The sequence below is a fragment of the Arachis stenosperma genome, chromosome 3 (genome assembly GCF_014773155.1).
Source record: "Arachis stenosperma cultivar V10309 chromosome 3, arast.V10309.gnm1.PFL2, whole genome shotgun sequence".
NCBI lineage: Eukaryota > Viridiplantae > Streptophyta > Magnoliopsida > Fabales > Fabaceae > Arachis > Arachis stenosperma.
The window spans coordinates 56,366,769-56,378,086 of record NC_080379.1 but is presented as its reverse complement, the minus strand read 5'-3'; the positions used below and the strand labels follow the sequence as shown (position 1 = coordinate 56,378,086).

At 42.0% G+C, this 11,318-nt stretch overlaps 1 non-coding gene across 1 annotated transcript; it reads right to left on the bottom strand.

Annotated features, from left to right (window-relative positions):
• Positions 1–6,300: 6,300 nt before the first annotated feature.
• LOC130971484 (small nucleolar RNA R71) lies at positions 6,301–6,408 on the bottom strand. Its single transcript, XR_009082701.1, has one exon. It is a non-coding gene; the product is annotated as a small nucleolar RNA R71 (small nucleolar RNA).
• Between the last annotated feature and the right edge of the window lie 4,910 nt (positions 6,409–11,318).

Below are 11,318 nucleotides of genomic sequence, written 5' to 3'. Positions count from 1 at the left end.
TTAACAAAAATACTAAAAAAAAATGCTTAATCTAAATCACCCTTCACTTAATCATTGTCAATCTTTTCCAATCCCCGGCAACGGCGCCAAAAACTTGATACGTAAAAATTGGATTTCACGTATAACCGGCAAGTATACCGGGTCGTATCAAGTAATAAAACTCACAAAGAGTGAGGTCGATCCCACGGAGATTGGTAGATTAAGCAACTTTAGTTAATGGTAAATTTAGTCAAGCAAACATAGTTTTGATTTCATGAGCATTTTGATTTTTGAACATAATTGCAAGAATGTAAATGACACAAAATGTAAAGAACTAGAATAGAGAAATAAAATGAGAGTAAATGACAGAAACTTAAAGTGCAAGAAACTTAAATGACATCAAAGATAAATTGCAAGGAATTAAAGGTTGCAGAAATTTAAAGAACATAAGAGTAAATGGCAAGAAATAAAGGAACAGAATGTAATAACAAGAATAGTAAATTGACAGGATGTAGAAGGGAGTTGGGCAATGGGTTTTCAAACACTAAGAACAAGAGAAATAAGAATTAATGATAGAGAGGATCATTAGGGATCAGAGATGCTAGTTTTCATGAATTGATGTTAGTCAAATCTTCCTCAATCATGGGTATAGATCCATGGCAAGTGGGTGATTGAATCCCAATCTCTTGGTGATTCAATCTCTCTCAACATAACCAATTGCCACTCTCGTGATCTAATTGTTCATGAGAAGAGATGAATCTCAAATCTAATCCAGCCACACAATTCCTATAATCTCAACCAAGGAGAGTTACATCTCACATACTAACCAAGGTATATTGATTAAAGAAATCATGAAAGGATGAACTCTAAACTGAATTATGTGGCTCATTCCTCAAATTCACCACATAATTCATGTAGATTAACCCCTCTCTCGATGGTGGTTGAATCTATGAAGAGCAAGAGTTCCCTCTTTAGATCAACCACTAGAATTGAGGAGGAGAAGATGGGTTCACCAATTCATTCGAACAAACAGAGCTCCTCCCCCTAATGAAAGTGGGGTTTAGTGAGTCATTGCTCCAATTTCAACAACAATTGCCATAAATCAAAATTAAACTAAATGTAAAGGAAGAAGAAGAAGAAGAAGAATGAAGTGCTTAAAACTTGAAAATGAAGAAGAAGAATTCCAATAGAAAACCAAAGATGAGCTTTCCGGGAGAGTACCCGGAAGTTCTAACAAAAGCTAAGTAAAAGTGCTAAAAAGTATGAAAAAGTTCTAAGTGTCAAAAAGTGTAAAAGTCCTCTATAAGTACATCAATGTCTTCTATTTATACTACTCCTAAAGCTCTTTCAAATATCTTGAATTGGGTTAGCAATATGGGCTTCCTCTTTGTTGAATTCTTGGCTCAATTGGAAGAAGTGTTGCTAGACTTGGAAAGGAAGAGTTCATCATGATTCTGGCCCATTGGCTTGGCGTTATTGGCACTAACTCCAGGCCAAATGCACGTTGGCAACGTGCAAGACATTTTCCTGGAAGTGAAGTATGAGACTTGGGCGTTGCTAGCCCAAGTTGTTGCCAACAACTTGCTTTTCCTCTTCTTGGCTCTACTTTCATGCTAAATGTAGCCCAGAATTTGAGTATCAACCTTCAGCCTCAATATGGACTATTATACATCATTGGAAAGCTCTTGATGTCTATTTTCTAATGCCACTGGAATCACCTCAATTGGACTTTCCTAGCTCAAGTTATGGTTCCTCAAAGAAGGTAAGGTCAAGCTGCCAAGTTGTTGCCAAAAACGCACCCTCATTCCCAAGTTGGCAACGTGCTCGTGCCTAGCCTCCCAAGGCAGGGGCTTGGGGCTGGCGTTGTTGCAAAACACGCCCCCTATCCAGCACGTTGGCAACGTGCTCGTGCCACACTCCAAGGCTAATCTCTAGCCTTCTTGAATTTCACTTCATGTTCTTGTTTTTAGGGCCTAAAGATGACTCTGGTTTGGCTTCAATTTTGTGCTCCACCATAGACTATTATATATGGTTGGAAAGCTCTGAATGTCAGCTTTCCAATGCAACTGGAAGCACTCAATTTGGATCTCTGTAGCTCAAGATATCTTCCATTGAAGAGGACATGGTCAGGCTGCCTTGTTGGAGTTGTTGTGGATAACGCCCATTCATTCCAAGTTAGCAACGTGCATCACAATTTCCTCACCATCCTGGCGTTATTGCCAAACACTCCTTCTCTTCAGCACGTTGGCAACGTGCTCGAGCCCTTCTCAAGGCTCCATGCTTGCTTCCTGGCGTTGGCAACGTGCATAGCAAGGCTAATGGGCGTTGGCAACGTGCATGGTGCCTTTCCTGGCGTTGGCAACTTGAATGGTGCCTCTCCCTGGCGTTAGCAACGTGAATGGTGCCTCTCCCTGGCGTTAGCAACTTGGTTGGCAAGGCTTGGCGTTGGCAACTTGATTTTGGCGTTGGCAACGTGCATGGCAAGGCTTATGGGCGTTGGTAACTTGGTTGGCACCAAGACTTGATGCCTAGCCAAGCATTCTTGTGTGGCGTTGCCTTGAATAACGCCTATGGTTCTTGGCGTTGGCAACGCCCTCGAGCTTCTCTTCAAGGCTCCATTTTGTTGCTTGGTTGTGTGGCGTTGGCAACGCCCATCTTGAGTTGGCAACGCCAGCTCCTTTTCTTCCAAGACCAAGCTTGATTGTGTGGCGTTGTTAGCCTGCGTTGTCCTCAAACACGCCCCTCATCTCTAGGCTGGCAACGTGCTCGAGGCTCCAAATTAGCTCCCCAAGATTGCTTGGGTGGGCGTTGGCAACGCCCATCTAGAGTTGGCAACGCCAGCTCTTCCTCCAGGGCCAAGTTCCTTGTGTGGGCGTTGGCAACGTGGTTCTAGAGTTGGCAACGCCAGCTCCTCCTCCAGGGCCAAGTACCTTGTGTGGGCGTTGGCAACATGGTTCTAGAGTTGGCAACGCCAGCTCTTCCTCCAGGGCCAAGTTCCTTGCTTGTGTGGGCGTTGCCTTCAACAACTCAGCCTATTCTTCAAGTTGGCAACGCCAACTTTGCTTCCAAGGCTGCCTGGCGTTGTCCTCAACAACGCACCACATTCCTCAAGTTGGCAACGCCAACTTTGCTTCTTGGTTGCCTGGCGTTATCCTTAACAACGCCCTCTCTTCCCAAGTTGGCAACGCCAACTCTTCTTCTTGGTAGCCTGGCGTTATCCTCAACAACGCCCTCTCTTCTCAAGTTGGCAACGCCAACTCTTCTTCAAGTTGCCCAGCTTGCATCATTCTTGCTTCCATGCTTCCTTGTTTCATCACCTATCATCAACAAAGGAAATAGCTTCAAAGTCTTACCAATTCATGCAATAAATTCCATGAGATTCATTCATACTCATTCATGTATATATTCCTTAAATCATTTGCATGAATTTGGCTAGAATCAACATGTTCCTTAGTATTCTCATGCATGAAAACAAACTCATAAAAGGACTTGTTTATTTAGAGAAAATGAGTGAAATCAAGCTAAAATCAACTAAACTAACTAGCTAATATATCAAATATGCAATTGCATCACCTGGCGTTAAACGCCCAGAATGGTGCACATTCTGGCGTTTAACGCCCAATGCACTACCTTTTTGGGCGTTAAACTCCCAACCAGGCACCCTGGCTGGCGTTTAAACGCCAGTCTGTCCTTCTTCACTGGGCGTTTTGAACGCCTAGCTTTTTCTGTATAATTCCTCTGTTGCATGTTCTGAATCTTCAGTTCCCTGTACTATTGACTTGAAAATAGAACCAAGGTCAAATAAACAAGGCATGCAAGACACCAAACTTAAAATTAGACACTAGACTCAAACAAGAAACATAATATTTTTGGTTTTTATGATTTTTATAAAAATTTTTTTTGTGTTTTTTCAAAAATTGTATGAAAATAGAAAATAAAGGTTTCAGAATTCTTAATTTGAATTCCAGGAATCATTGCAATGCTAGTTTAAGACTCCGGTCCAGGAATTAGACATGGCTTCACAGCCAGCCAAGCTTTCAAAGAAAGCTTCGGTCCAAAACACTAGACATGGCCAATGGCCAGCCAAGCCTTAGCAGATCATTGCTCAAATAGCAAGATTGATAGAAATCAACAAGCTCTTGTGATGATAAGTTGAAACCTCGGTCCAATAAGATTAGACATGGCTTTTCAGCCAGCCAGACTTCAACAGATCATCATGAAACACTAGAACTCATTCTTAAGAACTCTGAAAAAAAAATACCTAATCTAAGCAACAAGATGAACCATCAGTTGTCCATACTCAAAACAATCCCCGGCAACGGCGCCAAAAACTTGGTGCACGAAATCGTGATCACTACACAACTCCGCACAACTAACCAGCAAGTGCACTGGGTCGTCCAAGTAATAAACCTTACGCGAGTAAGGGTCGATCCCACGGAGATTGTTGGTATGAAGCAAGCTATGGTCACCTTGTAAATCTTAGTTAGGCAGACTCAAATGGGTATAGATGATGAATGAAATATAAAGATAAAGATAGAGATACTTATGTATATCATTGGTGAGAGCTTCAGATAAGCGTTTGAAGATACTTTCCCTTCCGTCTTTCTGCTTTCCTACTGTCTTCATCCAATCCTTCTTACTCCTTTCCATGGCAAGCTTATGCAAGGGTTTCACCGTTGTCAGTGGCTACCTCCCATCCTCTCAGTGGAAATGTTCAACGCACCCTGTCACGACAGAGCTATCCAGCTGTCGGTTCTCGGTCAGGCCGGAATAGAATCCAGTGATTCTTTTGCGTCTGTCACTAACGCCCCGCCTGCTAGGAGTTTGAAGCACGTCACAGTCATTCAATCATTGAATCCTACTCAGAATACCACAGACAAGGTTAGACCTTCCGGATTCTCTTGAATGCCGCCATCAGTTCTTGCCTATACCACGAAGACTCTGATCTCACGGAATGGCTGGCTCGTTTGTCAGGCGAGCACTCGGTTGTCAGGCGATCAACCATGCATCGTGTATCGGGAATCCAAGAGATAAACACTAGAGCCTCATATGCTTGTAGAACAAAAGTGGTTGTCAGTCACCTTGTTCATAGGTGAGAATGATGATGAGTGTCACGGATCATCACATTCATCAAGTTGAAGAACAAGTGATATCTTGGACAAAGAACAAGCGGAATTGAATAGAAGAACAATAGTAATTGCATTAATACTCGAGGTACAGCAGAGCTCCACACCTTAATCTATGGTGTGTAGAAACTCCACCGTTGAAAATACATAAGAACAAGGTCTAGGCATGGCCGAATGGCCAGCCTCCCAAAGTGAGTTCAATCATAAAGACATGATCAAAAGCTCTGTAAATACAATAGTAAAAGGTCCTATATATAGAGAACTAGTAGCCTAGGGTGTACAGAGATGAGTAAATGACATAAAAATCCACTTCCGGGCCCACTTGGTGTGTGCTTGGGCTGAGCAATGAAGCATTTTCGTGTAGAGACTCTTCTTGGAGTTAAACGCCAGCTTTTGTGCCAGTTTGGGCGTTTAACTCCCATTTTGGTGCCAGTTCCGGCGTTTAACGCTGGGAATTCTGAGGGTGACTTTGAACGCCGGTTTGGGCCATCAAATCTTGAACAAAGTATAGACTATCATATATTGCTGGAAAGCCCAGGATGTTTACTTTCCAACGCCGTTGAGAGCGCGCCAATTGGGCTTCTGTAGCTCCAGAAAATCCACTTCGAGTGCAGGGAGGTCAGAATCCAACAGCATCTGCAGTCCTTTTCAGTCTCTGAATCAGATTTTTGCTCAGGTCCCTCAATTTCAGCCAGAAAATACCTGAAATCACAGAAAAACACACAAACTCATAGTAAAGTCCAGAAAAGTGAATTTTAACTAAGAACTAATAAAAATATACTAAAAACTCAACTCAAACTACTAAAAACATACTAAAAACAATGCCAAAAAGCGTACAAATTATCCGCTCATCACTACTCCCGACTTCTATGGGAGAAGCATCTCTATCCCTGCCATTGGAGCAAACAACTTTGAGCTTAAGCCTCAATTAGTTTCTCTAATGCAACAGAATTGCAAGTTCCATGGACTTCCATTGGAAGATCCTCATCAGTTCTTAGCTGAATTCTTGCAAATCTGTGACACTGTCAAGACTAATGGGGTTGACCCTGAGGTCTACAGACTTATGCTATTCCCTTTTGCTGTAAGAGACAGAGCTAGGACATGGTTGGACTCACAACCTAAAGAAAGCCTGGACTCATGGGAAAAGCTAGTCAATGCCTTCTTGGCAAAGTTCTTTCCACCTCAAAAATTGAGTAAGCTTAGAGTGGAAGTCCAAACCTTCAGACAGAAGGAAGGAGAATCCCTCTATGAAGCTTGGGAAAGATACAAACAATTGATCAGAAAATGTCCTTCTGACATGCTTTCTGAATGGAGCATCATAGGTATTTTCTATGATGGTCTGTCTGAACTATCCAAGATGTCTTTGGATAGCTCTGCTGGAGGATCTCTTCATCTGAAGAAGACGCCTGCAGAAGCTCAAGAGCTAATTGAAATGGTTGCAAATAACCAATTCATGTACACTTCTGAAAGGAATCCTGTGAATAATGGGACAAGTCAGAAGAAAGGAGTTCTTGAGATTGATACTCTGAATGCCATACTGGCTCAGAACAAGATATTGACTCAACAAGTCAATTTGATTTCTCAAAGTCTGTCTGGAATGCAAAATGCACCAAGCAGTACTAAGGATGCTTCATCTGAAGAAGAAGCTTATGATCCTGAGAACCCTTCAATGGAAGAGGTGAATTACATAGGAGAACCCTATGGAAACACCTACAACTCTTCATGGAGAAATCATCCAAATTTCTCATGGAAGAATCAAGAGAGACCTCAACAAGGTTTCAACAACAATAATGGTGGAAGAAACAGGTTTAGCAATGGCAAGCCTTTTCCATCATCTTCTCAGCAACAGACAGAGAGCTCTAAGCAGAACACCTCTGACTTAGCAACCATGGTCTCTGATCTAATCAAAACCACTCAAAATTTCATGACTGAAACAAGGTCCTCCATCAGGAATTTGGAGGCACAAGTGGGACAGCTGAGCAAAAAAGTTACTGAACTCCCTCCTAGTACTCTTCCAAGCAATACAGAAGAAAATCCAAAAGGAGAGTGCAAGGCCATAAACATGGCCGAATTTGGAGAGGAAGGAGAGGAAGTGAACGCCACTGAGGAAGACCTCAATGGGCGTGCACTGACCTCCAATGAGTTCCCTAATGAGGAACCATGGGAATCTAAGGCTCAAAATGAGACCATAGAGATTCCATTGGACTTACTTCTGCCTTTCATGAGCTCTGATGAGTATTCTTCCTCTGAAGAGGATGAGTATGTCACTGAAGAGCAAGTTGCTAAATACCTTGGAGCAATCATGAAGCTAAATGACAGGTTATTTGGAAATGAGACTTGGGAGGATGAACCTCCTTTGCTCACCAAAGAACTGGATGACTTGTCTAGGCAGAAATTACCTCAAAAGAGACAAGATCCTGGAAAGTTTTCCATACCTTGTACCATAGGCACCATGACCTTCAAGAAGGCTCTGTGTGACTTAGGGTCAAGTGTAAACCTCATGCCTCTCTCTGTAATGGAGAAGCTAGGGATCTTTGAGGTGCAAGCTGCAAGAATCTCATTAGAGATGGCAGACAACTCAAGAAAGCAAGCTCATGGACTTGTAGAGGATGTTTTGGTGAAGATTAAAGACCATTACATCCCTGCTGATTTCATAGTCCTAGAAACTGGGAAGTGCAGGGATGAATCTATCATCCTTGGCAGACCCTTCCTAGCCACAGCAAAAGCTGTGATTGATGTTGATGGAGGAGAACTAATCATTCAAGTGAATGAAGAATCCTTTGTGTTTAAGGCTCAAGGATATCCCTCTGTCACCATGGAGAGGAAGCATGAAGAGCTTCTCTCAACTCAGAATCAAACAGAGCCCCCACAGTCAAACTCTAAGTTTGGTGTTGGGAGGCCACAACCAAACTCTAAGTTTGGTGTTGAACCCCCACATTCAAACTCTAAGTTTGGTGTTGGGAGGTTCCAACATTGCTCTGAGAAAATATGAGGCTCCATGAGAGCCATCTGTCAAGCTACTGACATTAAAGAAACGCTTGTTGGGAGGCAACCCAATGTTATATTTTATCTATTTTCTTTTGTTATTTTATGTTTTTTTGTAGGTTGATGATCATAAGAAGTCACAAAATCAATTGAAAAAGCAAAAACAGAATGAAAAACAGGAAGAAAAACAGCACACCCTGGAGGAAGAACTCACTGGCGTTTAAACGCCAGTGAGGCTAGCAGGTGGGCGTTTAACGCCCAGTCTGGCACCATTCTGGGCGTTTAACGCCAGAAAGGGGCACCAGACTGGCGTTAAACGCCAGGAAAGGGCAAGAACCTGGCGTTAAACGCCAGAAATGGGCACCAGCCCGGTGTTTAACGCCAGAATTGGCTCAAAATGTGATTTTGCATGCCATTTGGTGCAGGGATGACTTTTCCTTGACACCTCAGGATCTGTGGACCCCACAGGATCCCCACCAACCCCACCACCCTCTTTCTTCTTCACCCATTCACCAATCACCTCAATACCTCTTCCCCATAAACCCTTCTTCACTCCTTCATTTTCACACCACCTAAACACCACTTCTCCCCCTCTTTGGCCGAACACAAAGCCATTCCCTTCTTCCTCATTTCTTCTTCTTCTACTCTCTTCTTTCTTCTTTTGCTCGAGGACGAGCAAACCTTTTAAGTTTGGTGTGGTAAAAGCATTGCTTTTTGTTTTTCCATAACCATTTATGGCATCTAAGGCCGGAGAAGCCTCTAGAAAGAGGAAAGGGAAGGCAAAAGCTTCTACCTCCGAGTCATGAGAGATAGAGAGATTCATCTCAAGGGTGCATCAAGACCACTTCTATGAAGTTGTGGCCATGAAGAAGGGTCAACTTTGATCAAAAGGTTGGACCAAGTCCTCATAGATATCTGTGAAGAGGATGCCCAATGGAAGAGAAATTCAAGAAGGAAGCCGGTTCAACTGAGAAGGCATGACCTCAAGCCCATCACTAAGAAAAGGATGGAGCAAACAAGAGATCCCACTCATCATGAAATCCCTGAGATACCTCAAGGGATGTACTTTCCTCCACAAAACTATTGGGAGCAAATCAACACCTCCCTAGGAGAATTGAGTTCTAACATGGGACAACTAAGGGTGGAGCACCAAGAATACTCCATTCTCCTCCATGAAATTAGAGAAGATCAAAGAATCATGAGAGAGGAGCAACAAAGACAAGGAAGAGACATTGAGGAGCTCAAGCACTCCATAAGACCTTCAAAGAGGAAGAACAAGCCGTCATCACTGAGGTGGACCCGTTCTTTAATTTCCTTGTTCTTTATTTTCTTGTTTTTCAAAATTTTCATGCTTATGTTTGTCTATGTTTGTGTCTTATGATCATTAGTGTCTTAGTGTCTATGCCTTAAAGTTATGAATGTCCTATGAATCCATCACCTTTCTTAAATGAAAACTGTTTTTATCACAAAAGAACAAGAAGTACAGGATTTCAAATTCATCTTTAAAACTAGCTTAATTAGTTTGATGTGGTGACAATACTTTTTGTTTTCTGAATGTATGCTTGAACAGTGCATATGTCTTTTGAATTTGTTATTCATGAATGTTAAAATTGTTGGCTCTTGAAAGAATGATGAAAAAGGAGACATGTTACTGAGAATCTGAAAAATCATAAAAATGATTCTTGAAGCAAGAAAAAGCAGTGAATACAAAAAAAAAAAGAAAGAGAAAAACGAAAAAGAAAAAGGGGGAGAAAGAAAAAGAAAAGAAATAAAGTTGTGATCCAAGGCAAAAAGAGTGTGCTTAAGAACCCTGGACACCTCTAATTGGGGACTTTAGCAAAGCTGAGTCACAATCTGAAAAGGTTCACCCAAGTATGTGTCTGTGGCATGTATGTATCCGGTGGTAATACTGGAAGACAGAGTGCTTTGGGCCACGGCCAAGACTCGATAAGTAGCTGTGTTCAAGAATCATCATACTTAACTAGGAGAATCAATAACACTATCTGGATTCTGAGTTCCTAAAGAAGCCAATCATTCTGAATTTCAAAGGATAAAGTGAGATGCCAAAACTGTTCGGAGGCAAAAAGCTACTAGTCCCGCTCATCTAATTTGGAGCTAAGTTTCATTGATAATTTGGAGTCTATAGTATATTCTCATCTTTTTATCTTATTTGATTTTCAGTTGCTTGGGGACAAGCAACAATTTAAGTTTGGTGTTGTGATGAGCGGATAATTTGTACGCTTTTTGGCATTATTTTTAGTATGTTTTTAGTAGTTTTAGTTGAGTTTTTAGTATATTTTTATTAGTTTTTAGTTAAAATTCACTTTTCTGGACTTTACTATGAGTTTGTGTGTTTTTCTGTGATTTCAGGTATTTTCTGGCTGAAATTGAGGGACCTGAGCAAAAATCTGATCCAGAGACTGAAAAGGACTGCAGATGCTGTTGGATTCTGACCTCCCTGCACTCGAAGTGAATTTTCTGGAGCTACAGAAGCCCAATTAGCGCGCTCTCAACGTCGTTGGAAAGTAGACATCCTGGGCTTTCCAGCAATATATGATAGTCCATACTTTGTCCAAGATTTGATGGCCCAAACCGGCGTTCAAAGTCACCCTCAGAATTCCCAGCGTTAAACGCCGGAACTGGCACCAAAATGGGAGTTAAACGCCCAAACTGGCATAAAAGCTGGCGTTTAACTCCAAGAGGAGTCTCTACACGAAAAATGCTTCATTGCTCAGCCCAAGCACACACCAAGTGGGCCCGGAAGTGGATTTTTATGTCATTTACTCATCTTTGTAAACCTTAGGCTACTAGTTTTCTATAAGTAGGACCTTTTACTATTGTATTTTCATCTTTGGACATCTAGTTCTTAGATCAGATCTTGGTTCTTCTGGTTCCCTCTCTGGGGCTGAAACCAATGATCACTCTTGTTCTTATGTATTTTCAACGGTGGAGTTTCTACACACCATAGATTAAGGTGTGGAGCTCTGCTGTACCTCGAGTATTAATGCAATTACTATTGTTCTTCTATTCAATTCCGCTTGTTCTTTGTCCAAGATATCACTTGTTCTTCAACTTGATGAATGTGATGATCCGTGACACTCATCATCATTCTCACCTATGAACGTGTGACTGACAACCACCTCCGTTCTACCTTAGATTGGGTGAATATCTCTTGGATTCCTGATACACGATGCATGGTTGATCGCCTGACAACCGAGTGCTCGCCTG